The sequence below is a fragment of the Ursus americanus genome, chromosome X, assembly GCF_024610735.1.
Source record: "Ursus americanus isolate L20-20 chromosome X, mUrsAme1.1.p, whole genome shotgun sequence".
In the NCBI taxonomy this organism is placed as follows: domain Eukaryota; kingdom Metazoa; phylum Chordata; class Mammalia; order Carnivora; family Ursidae; genus Ursus; species Ursus americanus.
Window position 1 is genome coordinate 107,184,928 of NC_142164.1, and position 18,263 is coordinate 107,203,190.

The following is an 18,263-nucleotide window of genomic DNA, read 5'->3' on the forward strand; positions in this document are numbered from 1 at the left end:
TTTCACGTCTCCTCCGCACATCGTGTATGATCAGGAGCAACTGAGGAAGTCAGGGCTGCTTGCAGTCTTCCCTGCTGTTGGCCCTGTCGTTGTGTAAGGTCTGTTCCCATGTCTGGATGTATTTCTGTCTGTCTTGAAGGAACCAAAGAAATAAGTAAAAGTTACCCATGGCATGGTCTGTGGGAGAGTTGTGGCGGCACGACAGTATTTGTGCCCGGACCACTTCTGTACATACAAGTGTCTTCCTGCGGCCCTTGATTAGCCTTTGTCAAGCATCTCATTTGCACCAAACTTGTCGAGAAAGGAGCAGTAATTGGCTCAGACTAGGGTGCCCTGTGTCGTTAGCGCGGCTGGCAGGCCGGCTTGTTGGACTGTCTCTTCCAGAGTTTCCTTGCCGTGAGTCTGCCCCAGAAGAAATCTACTTTATCTTTCTTAGTTGTGGCCGGGGTTTGGGCTTGCCACACTTCCTCCGGGGGACGTAATGAAGCGCATGTATGTGCCCTGGGCTCTGCAGAGGAGATTTGAGATAAGGGAGCCAGTGTGTTCGCTTCTGCAGGCTTGTCATCCTGCATTTTAGGGAAGTGTCGGTGCCCGCCCCCCGCCCCCCCGGCCGTGTACTGAGCGATGCGACGTTTTTCTTCTCTTTTCCTTTTGCTGTCTTTTCTCTTTTGCCTGAGCTAGTCCCTGGTGTTTTGCTTCGGGATTCTTTTCTTCTTCCCTAGGGAGTCATTGCTTAGAAAACGCCCTCTTGTCAAGAACACCGAGTCTTCAATATCATAAATTGGTAGCAGAAACTCCTCTGTCAGTTGGCTTAATATTTTAACTGTTGCTAATGGCTAAGAGCTGGCAGCGTGATGGCAGGTCCCTTTGGAAGCCAGTTGGGCCAACCGGACTGTTGGCTGTCTACTTTTGTTAATGTGGGAATGCTCACTTGGGGACCAGCCCATTTATCACAGCCACTCCGATCTTTTAATGCTTTTATGCTTTGGAGAATTATAGGAGCCATATGCTGCTTCACAGGTAAGCGAGACCTGCTAAAAATAGAGCTTGAATGGCCCGTTGTTCTGGCATTGGAAAACATGGCTTTTTATTTTTAGGCCAGCCTCTGTTAGCCCTAACTACTCTCAAGCCTAAGTAATAGGAATCACTGAGCATGACCTTTGTCAGTTGGACACCGTTAGAGTTGGAACCCTGACTCCCAACTAGTTGGAAGGAGAATCCAAATCTCTTGAAATATGGAGTGCTGACTGCCATGTGGCTCCTCTTCTTCACCCCCGCTCTCTGTTCAGGAGGATTCTGTGTCTCTGCACATTTAGGGTGCTCATCACATACACAGAAAGTATGTTGAAAGAGAGTGAGTTCTGGCTCTCTTGGAGTTTCTGGCACTGGCCAAACAAATAACCAGAACAGATTGCCATCTACTAGCTTTGAGGCCTTTGAAGAACAACACTGAGACTCAGACCCATGTGCTGTGAGGTTGGGGTGGTCCAAAACGGAAATTGTCCTCACCATTCTTAGTTGCAGAGCCATGTATTAAATGATAGGTAAGAAAAGGCTTGACTTCCATTGCTCATTTCATAAGTAATAATCTCATTTTACTATCCCCATTCTTGCCCACCTTCAGTTTCAGAAATAACTCTGAGTGGGTTTTCTTTTTAAAGATCTGTGTCAAGCAAATACCTCATAAAAACGGCACAGGCAAAGTGTTCTATTTAGAATTGCCCTGTGACACAAAACCACATGGGTTTTCTGTCCCCAGGCACTGGTTTCTTTGGAGGTAAGGCCTACGGGAATGGAGGCCAATAGTAGCCAGTGGCATGGAGCCAGGCCTTCAGGGGAGGCAAGTGTTGTGGACTTTTGAAGATAGTTTTACTCGGGACTCATGCATTTATTAGACCTGAAACAAGCTACTCCGGTATTTGATAGCCAGGTGTATTTGTTTCCTACTGTTGCCATGACAAATGACCACAGAATTAATGGCTTAAAACAACACGAATTTATTGTCTTACTGTTCTGTAGATCAGAGGTCTGATGTGGGTCTCTCTGGACTAAACTCGTGTTGACAGGGCTGTGTTCCTTTCCGGAAACTCTAGGGAAAATGATATTCCCTTGTCTTGTCCAGCATCTAGAGACTGTTCACATTCCTTGGCTCATGGCCCCCTTCCTCCATCTTCAAAGCCTGCAGCAGGGGGTCTTCTCCTCACGTCACATCACATCACTCTGACCTTCTCTTTGCCCCCAACTTAAACTTTGAAGAACCCTTAGGATTACATTAGGTCCACCAGGATAATTCAGGGTAATCTCCTGATTTTAAGGTCAGCCGATTAGCCAGCTTCATTCCATCTGCAACTGTAGTGTCCCTTTGCCAGGTATTCACAGCTCCAAGGATTAGGATGTATCTGTTCTGCCCGCCACACCAGGGATGCTGTTTTCCTTTTTTAAAATTCCAGTAAAATTAATGTACAGTGTTATATTAGCTTCAGGTGAGGGTGTTGTTTTTCTCGATCTCCATGTCAGATAGAGCCAAAGGGGCAGTCGATTTGGTGGCAGCCTGTGTGGAAGACAGCTTCCATCTTTGCAGAGTTTGAGGAAGTTGCAAAGGAGGTTTCGCTCAGCCAGTGGGCTGTAAAGTTTGTCAGATGGCCCTGTTGCTCTGTAGACTGTCCTGGGGTTTTGATGATCCTAGCTGAGACTCTCACTGAAGCCACCCTCTCCTAGGGCTGCTGGGGTCTCGGGTTGCATTGAAGAAGAGCCAGGAGTTGGGATGGCTGGAAACAGCTGGGCTGACCAGCAAGAGGGAAATGAGGAAGCAGGGAGATGAGGACAGGAAATGACAGACAAGTCTGCCCCTTGGGAGGAAGAAAATAGAAGATGGGCTTGATTACATCTGGCCCTAAAGAAAATAAATCATGGGCTTTCTTGTTGTGGGCTTCGTGATTGATTCCACTGTTGAGTCAACTTCAAGACTCTGGGCTAAATAAATTCATTTGGTCAGGTTTTGGACATTTAGTATGCTCCAGCCCCCGTAAGCCTGAGGAGTTCAGTGTGGACAGTGTCCCAGGGGAGGCTTGTCCCTGCCCAAAAGGCCCTCTCTGGAGATAGCAGCAGCCCAGCTGGAGACCTCATCCCTGGAGGGCTCTGCTCTGGGGGGTGTAGGCCTGAACCAGCATGTGCTCACAGAGCCATAAACGTGTTCTCAGGAATCCCAAGATGTTATCTGTTGTGAACTGACCTAAACTGGTTTGTCCTTTGAAGAACTGTCACATTCTTTTGGGAAATAGCTGATGGGAGCCTGTGTGTCCTTTCCCACAGTCCCATGACCAGGAGGTATGTTACAGGGAAAGCAAGTCTCAGACCACTTTTGGCCGCTCATTAAACACTCGTTAGAAAGTAGGCCTGGAGGGAGCCCTGTCTGTCCCTCACGCTCTGCAGAGTTCGAGCTCTGTGGCCAAGTGAGAGACAGCCAATGCAGATGTGATGGTGTTGCAGCGGCAGAATTTGGCTAGCCCCCAGGGAGCAGACAGGGCCCTTCTTTAATGGTTGATCAAGGGTCCTGACAGAGTCCAGGGCCCCTTTTCTGAAAGCGATGGATTGCTGGTGTTCCTAGATCCTTCTGTGTGGTTCTTGCTAGGGTCGAGCTGCCAGCACGCTGTTTTCTCCCAAACCGGAGAACACGGAGCCATTGCTCATGTCCATTACTCCAGTTGGCGAACTCTGCTGCAGATGGACTCTGATTAGTCTTTCAAAGGCTGACCCACTGTCCCTGGAGGGTTCTTTTCTAATTTGGGTACTTCACATGTGAACTGACCACTTTCAGGGTAAGGATTAACTAATGTACATTGGTATATATTACAGTATTTTTTAATGTACATTGGTATATATTACAGTATTTTTTAAGGGTGGGTTGATTTTTTAAAAATTTTGAACTTTTAATTTTTTCTTTAGACTTAAAGAAAAGATGCAAAATTTGTATGGTTTCCATATATCCCTCACTCAGCTTCCCATAATGTTCACATCTTACATAATCACAGTACTGTTATCAGAACCAGGAAATCAACATTGGTGTAATACTATTTACTAAGGATCATGTTTAATTTTTAAGTTTTTCCACTAATGTCCTTTTTTGTTCATAGGATCCTATCCAGGATCCTACATTGCGTTTAGTTGTCATTTCTCCTCAGTACCCTGCATTCTATGACATTTGCTTAGTTTTTCCTTGTCCTTCATGATCTTGACACTTTTGAAGGGTATTGATCAGTATTTTGTTGAATTTCCCTCAGACTAGGTTTTCTCATGATTAGACTGAGGTTATGCATTTTTTTAAATAGTGGCAAAAAAAACCCCATCAAATTTACCATTTTAACCACTTTAAGTATATAGTTCAGTGGCAAATCAGGTACATTCATGACGTTGAGCAACATCACCACTATGTATTTCCAGAATTTTTCACCATCCCAAATGGAAACTCTGTACCCATTAAGCAGTTACTCTCCACTGTTCCTTCTATCCAACCCCCAGTAACCTTTATTCTACTTTCTGTGTCTATGATTTTGCCTATTCTAGGTACCCCATATAAGTGGAATCATATAATATTTGTTCTTTTGTGACTGGCTTCTTAACATACTGTCCTCGAGGTTCAACCATGGTGTAGTGTGTGCCAGAACTTCATTCCCTTGTAAGGCTGAATAATATTCCATTGTATGGGTATACTGCATTTTGCTTATCTATTCCTCAGTTGATGGACACTTGGGTTGTTTCTACCTTTTGGCTATTGTGAATTGTGCTGCTATGAACATAGGTATATAAGTAATTGGTTCACATTTTCAAAAGCAGTGTGGAGAAACTGAAGGAGATACAGTCTGGAATGGGAAGGACAAAGTACTCTTCTGTTTCTCCCATCCCTGATTAAGGCTTTCACAGAAGAGAGAGAGAAGGGTGACCAGGGTGGGCCAGGGTAGTGAGATGGCAGGGGATTCAGAGATGGGTGCCAGAAAGTTGAGGAGCCAGGAGGAGAGAGGGAGACCAAGCTGCCTGGCCCAAAGTTTCCGCCACTGGGGAAAGACCTAGGAGGTGCAAAGCAGGACCACTGGACAGAGTCCAAGGCCAAGGGGGAGACCGGGCAGAGGATGGGTCAGGACTGAGATCCAGTGCAGCATCCGGGACGGAGCCCCAGGAGGGAACAGGCACCGGCCAGGCTAGAAATTAAGTCCACTTACTAGTTCCTCCTGCAATTTTTCAAATTTTTGTGATCATATATCCCAGTAAGAAATATATTTTACATTGCAGCCTGATGCACATGACCGTCCTTAGTTATGATTGAAATACTTATGTCACAAAAAAAAACATTTGCCTTTACTATATGAGATATGCTCTGATATTTTTTATTCGGTTCTGCTCTCTTTCCCTTCCTTCCTTTTTTCTTTTTTTTCTTCCCTTTCTTTCTGCCTTTCTTTCTTTCCTTCCTCTTTTTCTTTTTCTTTCTTTCTCTCTCTCTCTGTCCCTTCCTTCCTCCCTCCCTTCCTCCCTTCCTTCTCTTCTCTTCTCTTCTCTTTTCTTTTCTTTTCTTTTCTTTTCTTTTCTTTTCTTTTCTTTCTAGAAAGCTCATTGTGACCTGGTTTGCCCTTGGCTTAAGAACACTGCTATATGAAGTGCCGCATGCAAAGTTCTTTCTGCCAGTTAGTTTTTCTTTTGCTGTGGGCTCCCCCACCCCCCGCCCTACCCTGTTTGCTCCCGTGAACAATGTGAGATCATGTTTCCCTTTTTGGTCTGGTTGTCAGGAAACTAAAAGGCAAATTGCCTCGACTAAGCAGGAAGCCTCTATATGGCAGACATATACTGTACACGCTGGTGTCGTAACTTTCCCTGGCTCTTGACCTTTTTACCTGTGTTTTTCCTGATCCTCATTATTTGTATATTTTTGCTTTACTGCATGAATTCTTGGGAATTGCCATAACCTATGTGGAATGTGATGATACAATACATAAAAAATCATTGAGAACTTTTGATCTTGACTGAGAAAAGCTGTGGAGTAAAGTCTGCATCCTAGATTTTTTTGCAGCTAAGTCTGGACTATATCATTTTCTTTCAGCTCTATCTATGATTCTTTGACCAATTTTCTCTGGCTTCTGTTTCTTTGATTGAGATTATCTAGAAAGTACCTCCCCTCCTTTTTTTTTTTTTTAAAGAAATTTACTCCAGTTGCAAAGGTAGAATTTGGGAAGTTGGGTATTGGTGTGCAGGAAAGGTGTCATTTTATCTTTAAATAGGGACATTTTAACTTGCGCTCACATTTCCTAGAATGCCATTTGTTTATGCAGACATTTTTTTTTAAAATCCCAGGAATGTCTCTTAATCAAGCACCCCTGCCTCTAGAGATTTCCCTCCCTCGGCCCTGGTTCTCATCTGCCTTCGTGCTTCTCTGCCACCTGTAGCCTCTGGCCGTGGCTCCCTTCTGGCACAGGTGTCTTCAGAGGGCCCCATTTACGGTGGTATTTTGCCTCTGCTCCCAAAGCTGCAGTCACTCCTCATGCTTCTGGATGGTGCCATCTCTTGATCTGGTATCAAGGTGGAGCCCCCCTTGCCACATGGTTGGTGCCCCCTGATGTTCATGCACCTCCTCCCGTGGCCGGAAAGCTCTGAGGGAAGGTGAAGTGAACGGACCATCTGCCCACCTGGACCTCTCAAGTGGCAATGTAGACAAGAGAGGAAGAGTTTGGAGTTGAATCAGTTTTTGAATGAAGTTTTCAGTAAGAAAATGGAAACCAAACAAAGGAACAAATAAGACTGGTGTCAGCTCCAGGGGGAACGAGTTGCGAAAAGAAATAGTAATGGTAATGTGGCTAGGGTTTTGGTAAAGGCTAGGGTTTCGGTAAAGTTTGTGTCCTTCCAGTGCTGTAATCATCTGCATCAGTTTGCGGGGGCCGCCAGAACCAAGTGCCACACACTGGGGGCTTTAACAACAGAAATGGGTTCTCTTGCAGTTCTGCAGGGAAAAATGTGTTCCAGGCCTTTTTCCTTGTCTTGTAGATGGCTGTCTTTTCTCTTTGTCTCTTCACACCCACTTCACTCTGTGGTGTCTCTGTGTCCCAGTTTCTCCTTTTTATAAGCACACTAGTCATACTGGATTAGGCCCACCCTGAAGACTTCATCTTAACTAATTACATCTGCAGTGACCCTATTTCCGAATAAGGTTGCATTCTGACATACTCGGGTTTGGGACGAATGAATTTTGGGGAGAAACAATTCAGCCCTGAAAGAGAGTGAACGCTGACCCATCCAGAATGATGGCCAACCCCTCTCGGAGGTGGGGGAGGGTGGGAGGTGTGTCCACGGGATGAGTGAGGAGAGCAGACCTCAGCTTCCATGTAGGAAAGCGGCACATAATGGCCGAGAATGAAGACATCAAGGCGCACAGCAACAATGGCATCTTCCTTAGACTGGGAAGCAAGTACCAGATCAACTAAAGGAGGTAAAAGTAGTTGCTGCTGGGGAGGGGAAGTTTGGGGGAGGGCGGAAGTGTCTGTTTTCCTAACGGACCTGTACAGCTGTTTGAATCTCTAAGCATGCGCGAGGGTCACTTGGGGGACAGGGATGTGCGTTGCCTGCACTTAGCTGCTCTCGCCTTCATTTGAGGTGGTAAAAGGAAGTGGGGACTTTATCGGCATCAAACGTCACTACTGGCAAGAAGTAAAGTCTCAGACTTTCTGTGACCTATTTGTCATTTTATTACTTTTTTGCTCCTTATATAGAATCTACTTTAACATAGTCAAAGGCAGGGTTTTGGGGGGACAGTGTAGTTTATTGCATATTTGAAATTCTTATAAGATGTCTACTTTCTCTTCTCTCTGTTGCAGTTGTCGATTTAGAAGCAAGCTAGAAGCATCTGACAGGAACTGTCACTAACCCACTGTGAAGTTAATTTTATTTTGGTTACGGGTAATTGTTTCATGTTTGCTTCTGTGGGGAACAGCAGTGATAGATTTCCTCTCTTTTTTCCGAAAGCTTCCCTTTTGCCTGTGCAAACCTTTCTCTCTCCAAACTTCTGTGATGTGATGGGGGAAACTGAATGCTGAAGTTAGCACTTCTGTCTGCAGAGAGCCTAAGTCCTACTGATGTCAACTAGCTTGTGGAATGTGCTAGTCTGTTATGTAGCTGGTAGGATGAATGGATTAGGCCATCTGTGGAAATGATTAGAAGAAAAATATCTGGTGAAAGAGCAGACCAGGAAAGTTAAAATCAAAATAGAACAAACCACTTTACGGCACACAGTTCAATTAAGTTAGTACTAGTTAGGAATTAATGTTTGTGCCATCAGTATATGCACTTAAACAACAAAAAATTGTGATATGTAACACATCATTCAATATATACTCAAATGATTATTCAAAAATGTGTATATTCTTTATATGTGTAATACTATACCAGGTAGGGGCCAAGAGTAAATGAAAATATATACCTGTCCCTTCTTTTTTTTTTTTAAGATTTTATGTACTTACTTGAGAGAGAGAGAGCGCATGATGGGGGAAGGGTCAGAGGGAGAAGCAGACTCCCCGCTGAGCAGGGAGCCTGACGCAGGACTCAATCTTGGGACTCCAGGATCATGACCTGAGCCAAAGGCAGTTGCTTAACCAACTGAGCCACCTAGGCGCCCCCTGGTCCCTTCTTTTAAGGAACTTAAATCTGTTTTAAGTGACAAGACATATAATTTAAGAGATAATAAGGGTTAAAATAACAGTCTAAGATGGAGATTGGCAAACTGTGGCCGATAGGCCAAATGTAGCCTGCTGATTATTTTTGTAAATAAGGTTTTATTGGAGATAAAGGGCTAGTATCCAAGATCTATAAAGAACTTATCAAACTCAACACCCAAAAAACAAATAATCTAGTCAAGAAGTGGGCAGAAGACATGCACGGACGTTTTTCCAAAGAAGACACACAAATGGCCAACAACACATGAAAAAATGCTCCACATCACTTAGCATCAGGGAAATACAAATCAAAACCACGATGAGATACCACCTCACACCAGTCAGAATGGCTAAAATTAACAAGACAAGAAACAAAAAATGTTGGCAAGGATGTGGAGAAAGGGGAAAGCTCTTACACTGTTGGTAGGAATGAAAACTGGTACAGCCATTCTGGAAGACAGTATGGAGGCTCCTCAAGAAGTTAAAAATAGAGCTACCCTATGACCCAACAATAGCATTACTAGGGATTTACCCCAAATTTACAGATGTAATGAAATGAAGGGGCACCTGTACCCCAATGTTTATAGGAGCAATTTCCACAATAGCCAAACTGTGGAAAGAGCCGAGATGTCCATCAACAGATGAATGGGTAAAGAAGATGTGGTATGTATATACAATGGAATATTACTCAGCCATCAGAAAGGATGAATGCTTACTATTTACATCTACGTGGGTGAAACTGGAGGGTATTATTCTGAGTGAAGTAAGTCAATCAGAGAAAGACAATTATCAGTGGTTTCACTCATATGTGGAATATAAAAAACAGTGCAGAGGATCATAGGGGAAGGGAGGGAAAACTGAATGGGAAGTCATCAGAGAGGGAGACAAACCACAAGAGACTCTTAACTATAGGAAACAAACTAAGGGTTGCTGGAGGGGAGGTGGGTAGGGGGATGGGGGAAACTGGGTGATGCGCATTGAAGAGGGCACATGGTATGAACACTGGGTATTATATGCGACTGATGAATTATTGACCAGTACATCTGAAACTATTGATGTACTATATGTTGGCTAGTTGAATTTAAATCAAAAAAGTGGTTTTATTGGAACACAGCCATGATCATTCATTTTTCATTGGCCATGGCTGCTTTCTCACTATAACACCAGAGTTGAGTAGTTGCAATAGTTTGTATGGCCCAAAAAGCCTAAAATATTTACTATCTGGAGAAAAAAAAGAAAAAGTTTACCAACTCCCAGTCTAAGACAGTGATTCAAAGGATGTTACAAGGCCGTATATGATAACTAGAAGTGATTTGTTCTGTTAATGCTGAAGTTTGTAAATCTGAGAATGTAGTGGGAGGGGGTGGCCCAAGACAGGGTTTGGAGTTGACCTCAAGCCATGAAGATGGAGGGCATTTTGTGATGTAAGGAATAAGGATCCAGATTTCATGGATGAGAACATCTATGTGCCCTCTGGGGAAGAATGTGTGGGCATCAGGACAGTCCAGCTGGAACTGGGGCTGGGGGCTGGGTATAAATGCAAGTGAGGTTGTCAGTGTCAAACCTGTGCCAGATTGTGGTGGCCTTTGTGTTTCAGGACCAAGAATGGGAACTTTCCCCAAATATGTTCTTTCTTTCAAAGGCAATATTCATTTACACAATAAATAGTGATTCTAGAGCTATTGACCTCAAGGGTGTGTTAGCATTCACTGAGGCACATCCCCTTTATGGACTGCTAAATCCAGCTTGTTTCACATAGTGCTAGTTCTAGGTGTTTAGAAGAAATAGCTGTCATTTCCGAGAGAGGTTTAACCTTGAGATCCTCTGAAGGCTGCTAACACTGGGAGACTTGTATGAATAGATAATCTCCCATTCCATGGTGACAGTGTTCTGGAGAGTCTTTTGAGAAGGGAATTATGGAAAGCAATATTGTGTAGAGAGATGCAGGTGGGGGGAAGAAGAAGGAGACCTCCTCCCCAATCCTTGGCCACTTCTTTGTCTCTTCCTTTCCTTTAGAGCTTCTGTACTGTCCGCCATTTTGTCTGGGTCTACAAAGCGCCCTGCAGATGTTCTTGCAGGGTGTGTTTCCACCCCCTGGATCCTCAGCCCTGTGCAGTTGGTCAGTCATCATAACCTTTCCTTTCCACCTGCCAACATCTCCCTGACTCTGTGACCACCCTCTCCTCGTCTGTATCCTGCCCGCTTGGCATCTGGATCAGTTACTGGAGGCGGCTGCGCCCAGCTCCGAATCGGTTCTCCCCTACCTGGGCACAGCTCCGGGGTACCCATGTGACTCTTAGCTCTGGCCTTACTGTGGGCTCTGGAGGGATGGTGAGGATGGAGCAAGGCGCCATGGCCTGTTCTGCTGGGTGGGCCCATACGGCCGCCCAGCAACACTTCCACTCACCTCTCACCCACCCACTCTCACCACAAAAAATTTTCTTTTGTAAATGAAAACACACACACAAAATATGCAAAGGAAATTCCATAGTGCATTTGCACTGAGCTTATTCTAGACTGTTTTCTTAAGCTTCTCAGATTCTCTTCTCCCACCTGACCCTTACCAACAGATGATCCTGATTCCTGCATAAGAGAAGGCATCAGTTCCCTTGTGTACCCTCATCTTTATGTCTTTACATTGCTATTAGAATACTTATATTTCCTTTTATCCTCTTTTTATCTAATGTCAAAGAAAGAAATATCTTTCCTTCTCTTTTTATCCTTTCCTGACTCCTCTCCTATAATGGGCCCCTGACTCACATTCCTGTCATCTAGCCCAGTGCCTCTGTTCCCCCCAGACTCTCAATAAATACTTCCCAGACCAAGGAGCTGTTCTGTCTGAAACAATGTCCGCTAAGAATTTATCAGGGCAGGCAGGCCTAATTTGGCCTACTTTCATATTTGAGCATACTACGTGTATTCATTTGTGCACTTGGGTATCTTGACGTTTTTCTTGGTATAGCCACAGTATCTGGAGCTTATGACTCAGAAAATCTTCACTGATTGAAAGAATATGAGCAGGAACAGGGGCAAGAAGCCAGGCTGGGGGCAAGAAGATAGGCTGTGAATCCAGACTGGCTGGCAGCTGGGATATCAGCTCCCCACCCTCAGACAGGTTATCTTATCTCTCTGGGAACCAGATTCTTCATAAACTGGGAGTAGCAGTAGTTACCTCGGCATGTGCGCCGGTTACTCCTGCCGCATTACAAGCGACTCCGAATGTAGCCCCTTCAAAGAGCCATTTTATTATGCTTGCAGATCTTGTGGGTCAAGAATTCCGACAGGGCGTGGTGAGGATGGCTGGTCTCAGCACCACAACCGCTGGGGCCTCTCCTGGGAAGATCGGAAAGCTGGGGGCCACTCAACGACAGGGGGGCTGGGATCATCTGAAGGCGCTGACACTCCCGTGTTGGCCCAAGCCGGGATGACTCAGCAACTTGGCAACTCAGTGGCCGCCTGGAGTGCCTGTGTGTGGGCTCTCAGTGTGACTTGGTTTCCTCACAGCGTGGCAGTCCTCAGAGTATTCCAGCAAGTGGGCTGGAAACTGCATGTTAGGCTTTCGTCACCCAGCCTTGGAAGTCACACAGCATTACTTCCCTGCACTCTCCTGTTCCAAGAGCTCTCAAGCCTGCCCAAATTCGAGGGCCCAGGGAGGGAGATTAGATTCCCCCTGTTGATGGCTGGGGTCACATTCTGGAAGAGTATGAGGGGTGATGTGATGAGGATAAAGGCACCTGGCACCTAGAAATTAAGAGTGTATTTTCATTCAGCAAATATTTATTACATGCTTACTATAGGCCAGACATTAGGCTGGTGCTGGGTGGATAGGGGCAGACACAGTAGTGTCCTCTCTGCCTTTCTGTGGCTTTCACTCTGGTGGGGGCTAAAGGCAGCGATCCGGTGTGGTTAGATCTGTGATGAGGACGAGGAACTTCATCTCCTTTCAGGGAGAGGGACTGGTTGAGTGTCTGGATCAGTTTATTTCATTTAAAGTGAGAATGAAGTGAATTCCCCCTTGTGCACTTGCTTGCTGCTGCCTTCTCAGTGGTACTTCTGCAGACCTGTTGGCTCGTAGCCCTGAAAGGTGCCCCAGAAATCATCAGGCCTGGGATCTACAAGCATCTGACCCTGTTGTTCAGTGCAGACTTTTCCTCCTTCCTAAAAAGGGGCTTAGGAGAGTGGTGGAAGTGTAGAGAGTTCCCCGGGGGGACTGTCTTCAACCTGGAAATGACTCCCCCCTTCTGATGTGGGCCAGCCTGGGAGGAGAGAGGCAGGAGGAGGCTGCACAAGTGATTCTGACATCTGGGTGAGGAACTCATGTGGTAGAGACCAACACTTCTCAAATAACACTGTACGTGTCAGTCCCCTGGAGACCTTGTTACACAGCAGCTTCTGTTTCAGTAGGTCTGGGTGACGCCAGGGCCTACTGCTGAGCCGTGAGTGTGGAGAGAGTACCGGCGATGGACAGACGGAAGTGCCTGTTGAGGCTTGCCCCCACCAGATGAGGGGCCAGCTCTTAGAGAATGGGGTGTTGAGGGCTAGGCGGGTGATCTACCACATTTCTGTCATGTTTTAGCACACCGTTCTCAAAGACGAGGACTCCGTTAGAAATCATAATCACAATATATCACTTTTACACCTAAACAACCAAAACCACAGCCTTCCTTAGCACATCTCAAGAAACCCCAAATCAGAATGTAAATTGGTATAATCACTATGGAAAACAGTATAGAGGTTCATCAAAAAATTAAAAATAGAATTATTAGATGATCCAGCAATTCCAATTCTGGGTATTTATCTGAAGGAAACGAAGTCGTTATCTCTAAGAGATACGTGCACTCCCATGTTCTTTGCAGCGTTATTCATAATAACTGAGACAGTAAAATGACTTGCGTGTCCATCAGTGGATGAATGGATAAAAAAATATGAAGTGTATATACAGTAGAATATTAGTCAGCCATAGAAAGAAGGAAATCCTGCCTTTTTTGATGACATAGGTGGACCTTGAGGGCATTATGCTAAGTGAGATGCAAGGGACAGAGAAAGACAAAGACTGCATGATCTCACTTTGTGGAACCTAAGAAAGCCAACCTCACAGAAGCAGAGAGTAGAATGGTGGTTGTCGGGGGCTGGGGTTGGGGTGGGGGAAATGAGAGTTGTTGGTCAAAAGTACATATTTCCAGTAATAACATAAATAAGTTTAAGGGCTTCTGGGTGACTCTCGTTAACAGAACTGTATTGAATACTTGAAAGTGGCCAAGAGAGTAAATCTTAAATGTTCTCACCACTATGACATACACACAGCAAAATGGGGTTTATAATGAAGGGAAGGATGTGTTAATTAACTTTATTGTGTTGTACTATATAAGTGTATCAAATCATTACATTCTATACCTTAGCCTTACACAGTGTTATGTGTCAATTATATCTCACAGCTGAACAGAAAGGTAAAACATGGAAGAGAAAAATAAAGTTGTATCCTCACTACACACACACACACACACACACACACACACACACCACCAACAGCAAAATCCAAATTCAGAATGTTCCCAGAGGTGGCCTTGCTGTTTTGTTTCCAGGTCCATGCATGTAGACCTGTGGTGGAGAACACACTTTTGATCATGCTTGTTGTTGGCTATGGTTTTTTAAGTAGTAGCTAAAAGTATATTTTGACAAAGGAATTAAGATTAAGCATTGTACAATGTACAAAGTAAATACAGTGTAAGTCCCATTTGCCTTAGGGTTTCTTTTCAAGTGCATGTCTTCTAGGGAGAGAATCACAATTTCGGTTACTTGAGATGTATTTTATAATTATTTACAAAGAATAAACTGTAGTACTAGAAAGGGAAAATACTTTTGGATCAGTTCTTTATTTTAAAATATTTGTGGATATCTCGTGCCCTTAACAAATTCAGGTATCTCTCTCTCTCTCTCTCTCTCTCTCTCTCTCACACACACACACACATACACACACACATTTTAATATCCTGTTGCCTTTAAAAACCCCATCTTCCTTTTTAGGTGCGTTGCTGTGTATAGCATGGTGAGCTGAATCACTTATGAAACTCCTGGTTACACCAGGACAAGTTATGCCGGCATTAAGATTTTTCTCTTCATCTTCTAGGTTCACTGTAGAACATTGTTCTTCTCCTTGCACATTTAGAGCATTTTAACAATCCGGAAGTGTTTCAGCATGTATTTCTTAAAGATAAGGACTCTTTTCAAAACCGTAATCACAATATCATTTTTACACCTACAACAACTAACAATGTTTCCTTATCACCAGATGACACATAGTTGAAATATTTAAAAAGACATTTGTTCGAATCTGGTATCTGGAAGGTCCATACTTTGTGACTGGTTCATTGTCCCTGGGTCTCTTGTAATCTAGGTTGCCCCATCTCTTTCCCTTCCCATTGCATTGTTTATTTGTTTGTTTATTTTTGGTTGAAGAAGCTAAGTCATTTGCTTGTAGGGTTTCCTAGAGTCTGAATTTTGTTGACTGCACCTTAGGGTGCTATTGGACATATTCCTGGACTCCTGGATCCCCTGTAAACCGGCAACAAACCCAGAGCCTTGCTTTATGGGGGGTGGCCCATCCTTCAGTCATGAGGCTCTTGAAGCCTGGTTGTCTCTCTTTGTAATGTTAGCATCCGTTCGTGACCATGGCCCAGGTGCTGGATTACCTTAGAGGTTGCAAGATGTTGATTGTCTCATTCTCTCCATTCCTTCTTCACTTTCAGCCAGAATACTCCTATAAAGTGAAACTTCTCCTCATCGACTATTAGGTTATCCTAAGTTCATATGGGACAGGCAGGACAAATGTTTGATTCTTTCCCTTAATTTACCAGTTCTCAGAAAAGTGAGTTGGTTCCCCAGCATTCTCCAAAGGCCATCATTGATTAAAAAAAAAAATCACTATGAAACATACATCATATAACATATATCGATTTGAGACAACAAACCTGTTTGACATGTTTTAATCCATTGCAGTTATTCTTACTGATACTCATATTGTCCCATTTGTGACCAGTGGGAGCCTTTTCTCATTCACTTCTGAATTCTTTTGACATGACTCTATTACTCTTTGATGGCTTCTTTGCTTTGACAAGATGTTTATAGTTTTTGACAAGGTGTTTCAGGCTTGTTACCCTTCCTGCCCCAGACCCAGAACCAGCCATTTCTATAAGGCTACCTGGCTTGTTTTTTTTTAATGAAAAATGGTATTCAGAAAGTAAATGCAATTGTTTCTGAAAAAAAAAATTACACACTACTCTTCTTTTATTTTATTTTATTTTATTTTTTATTTTTATTTTTTTTATTTTAATGATTTTTTTTATTATATTATGTTAGTCACCATACAGTACATCCCCGGTTTCCGATGTAAGGCTCGATGATTCATTAGTTGTGTATAACACCCAGTGCACCATGTAATACGTGCCCTCCTTACTACCCATCACCGGTCTATCCCATTCCCCCACCTCCTCCCCTCTGAAGTCCTCAGTTTGTTTCTTATAGTCCATAGTCTCTCATGTTTCATTCCCCCTTCTGATTACCCCCCTTTCTTTATCCCTTTCTTTCCCTACCGATCATCCTAGTTCTTATGTTCCATAGATGAGAGAAATCATATGATAGTTGTCTTTCTCTGCTTGACTTATTTCACTTAGCATTATCTCCTCCAGTGCCGTCCATGTTGTAGCATATGTTGAGAAATCGTTCTTTCTGATAGCTGAGTAATATTCCATTGTATATATGGACCACAACTTCTTAATCCAGTCATCTGTTGAAGGGCATCTCGGCTCCTTCCACGATTTAGCTATTGTGGACATTGCTGCTATGAACATTGGGGTGCATATGGCCCTTCTCTTCACTACGTCTGTATCTTTGGGGTAAATACCCAGTAGTGCAATGGCTGGATCATAGGGTAGCTCAATTTTTAACTTTTTAAGGGACCTCCACACTGTTTTCCAGAGTGGCTGTACCAACTTGCATTCCCACCAACAATGTAGGAGGGATCCCCTTTCTCCACATCCTCTCCAGCAATTGTTGTTTCTTGCCTTGTCTATTTTTGCCATTCTAACTGGTATAAGGTGGTATCTCAGTGTGGTTTTGATTTGAATTTCCTTGATGGCTAATGATTTTGAACATTTTTTCATGTGTCTGTTAGCCATTTGTATGTCTTCATTGGAAAAGTGTCTGTTCATATCTTCTGCCCATTTTTTGAATTGTTTATTTGTTTCTCGTGTATTGAGTTTGAGAGGTTCTTTGTAGATCTTGGATACTAGTCCTTTATCTGTAGTGTCATTTGCAAATATATTCTCCCATTCCGTGGGCTGCCTCTTAGTTTTCCTAACTGTTTCCTTGGCTGTCACACTACTCTTCTTGGATCATCCTTCTAGAAGTCTTTTGATGTGGGGCTGTTTGTTGATTCTTTTAGTTTTATTTTTTATTAACCTCATGTTTCAGTTTTGGAAAAGGTTTCAAAAGTTTTAAGCCCCAGTCCAGTTTATTTATGTATTATTCTGTTTGTCCACCTTTAAATTGTAATCTTCAAAGGAAAAAAATGTTGGATTTTAACTTTGCTTCTGTTTCCTGTTCATCTGCCCATAAGCACTCACTCAGGGGTTTTCAGATACTGTAACAAAGTATTTACAATGTAGTTGATTAAAGAAATGTTCTTTAAGTAGATACTTGAGTAGCAACTTTTAGCTCTGATTGTCTTTAAAGCTGTTAAAAATGCCAACTGAGGAGCACCTGGGTGGCTCAGGTCATGATCCCAGGGTACAGGGATCGAGTCCCACATCAAGCTCCCTGCTCAGTGGGGAGTCTGTTTCTCCCTCTCCCTCTGCCTGCCGCTTTCCCTGCTTGTTCTCTCTCTCTCTCTCTCAAATAAACAAACAAGCAAATAAATAAAATCTTTTAAAAAACGCCAACTGAAAAGAGTTGCAAACCATCGTTAGTTATAATGTTGACAGACTCCGCATTGCTATCTGTCGTCATAGGTGAAACACCATGAAACCATCAAGTGCACCGTCGCTAATAACGGCCATGTTCTGGTGTTGCAGGTGCTCTAGGTGTTCTCTCCAGAGTGGCTGTTGGGGAGCTCAGGGTAGTCATGTTTATAACAGTTTGAAATTTCAGACTGCTTGGAAGAGCCATCGCTGTGCGGTTACGTTCCGCTTTCAGCCCTGTGTGTTTCTCTCAGACCCTGTCTTCTTGGATTCTCAGCTTCTTGTCAAAAAGAATCATCCTTGCAGGTTTCTCTCCACTCAGCAACAGGCGCCGCTTGCGCGCCTGATGGGGCCAAACAGTCGGCTCAGCACTTGAGGGCGGAAACATTGGGCAATGTGACTTTTGTTTCAGGAGGCCCACACGCTTCAGTGTTACACTTCCTTCTGCCTTTCGGGGGCTCACGCTTTAGCGGGACCATTACACCTGGGGGTGTAAGTGAAGCCTGAAGAGGGGCACTGAATCTGCCAGGGAAGGCAGCAAAGGTTCCCTGTGGTTTCCCGTCACCTCTGTCTACTTTCTCCCTCACCAGACAGTGCGTTTCTTATTAACAGAAGGCCATGC

General features: G+C 43.9%; 1 protein-coding gene across 7 annotated transcripts in view; it reads left to right on the top strand.

Moving 5' to 3' along the window:
* Positions 1 to 18,263, top strand: part of SH3KBP1 (SH3 domain containing kinase binding protein 1) — a 322,979-nt gene that overhangs the window by 21,093 nt on the left and 283,623 nt on the right. The gene's annotated exons all lie outside the window — the stretch shown is intronic.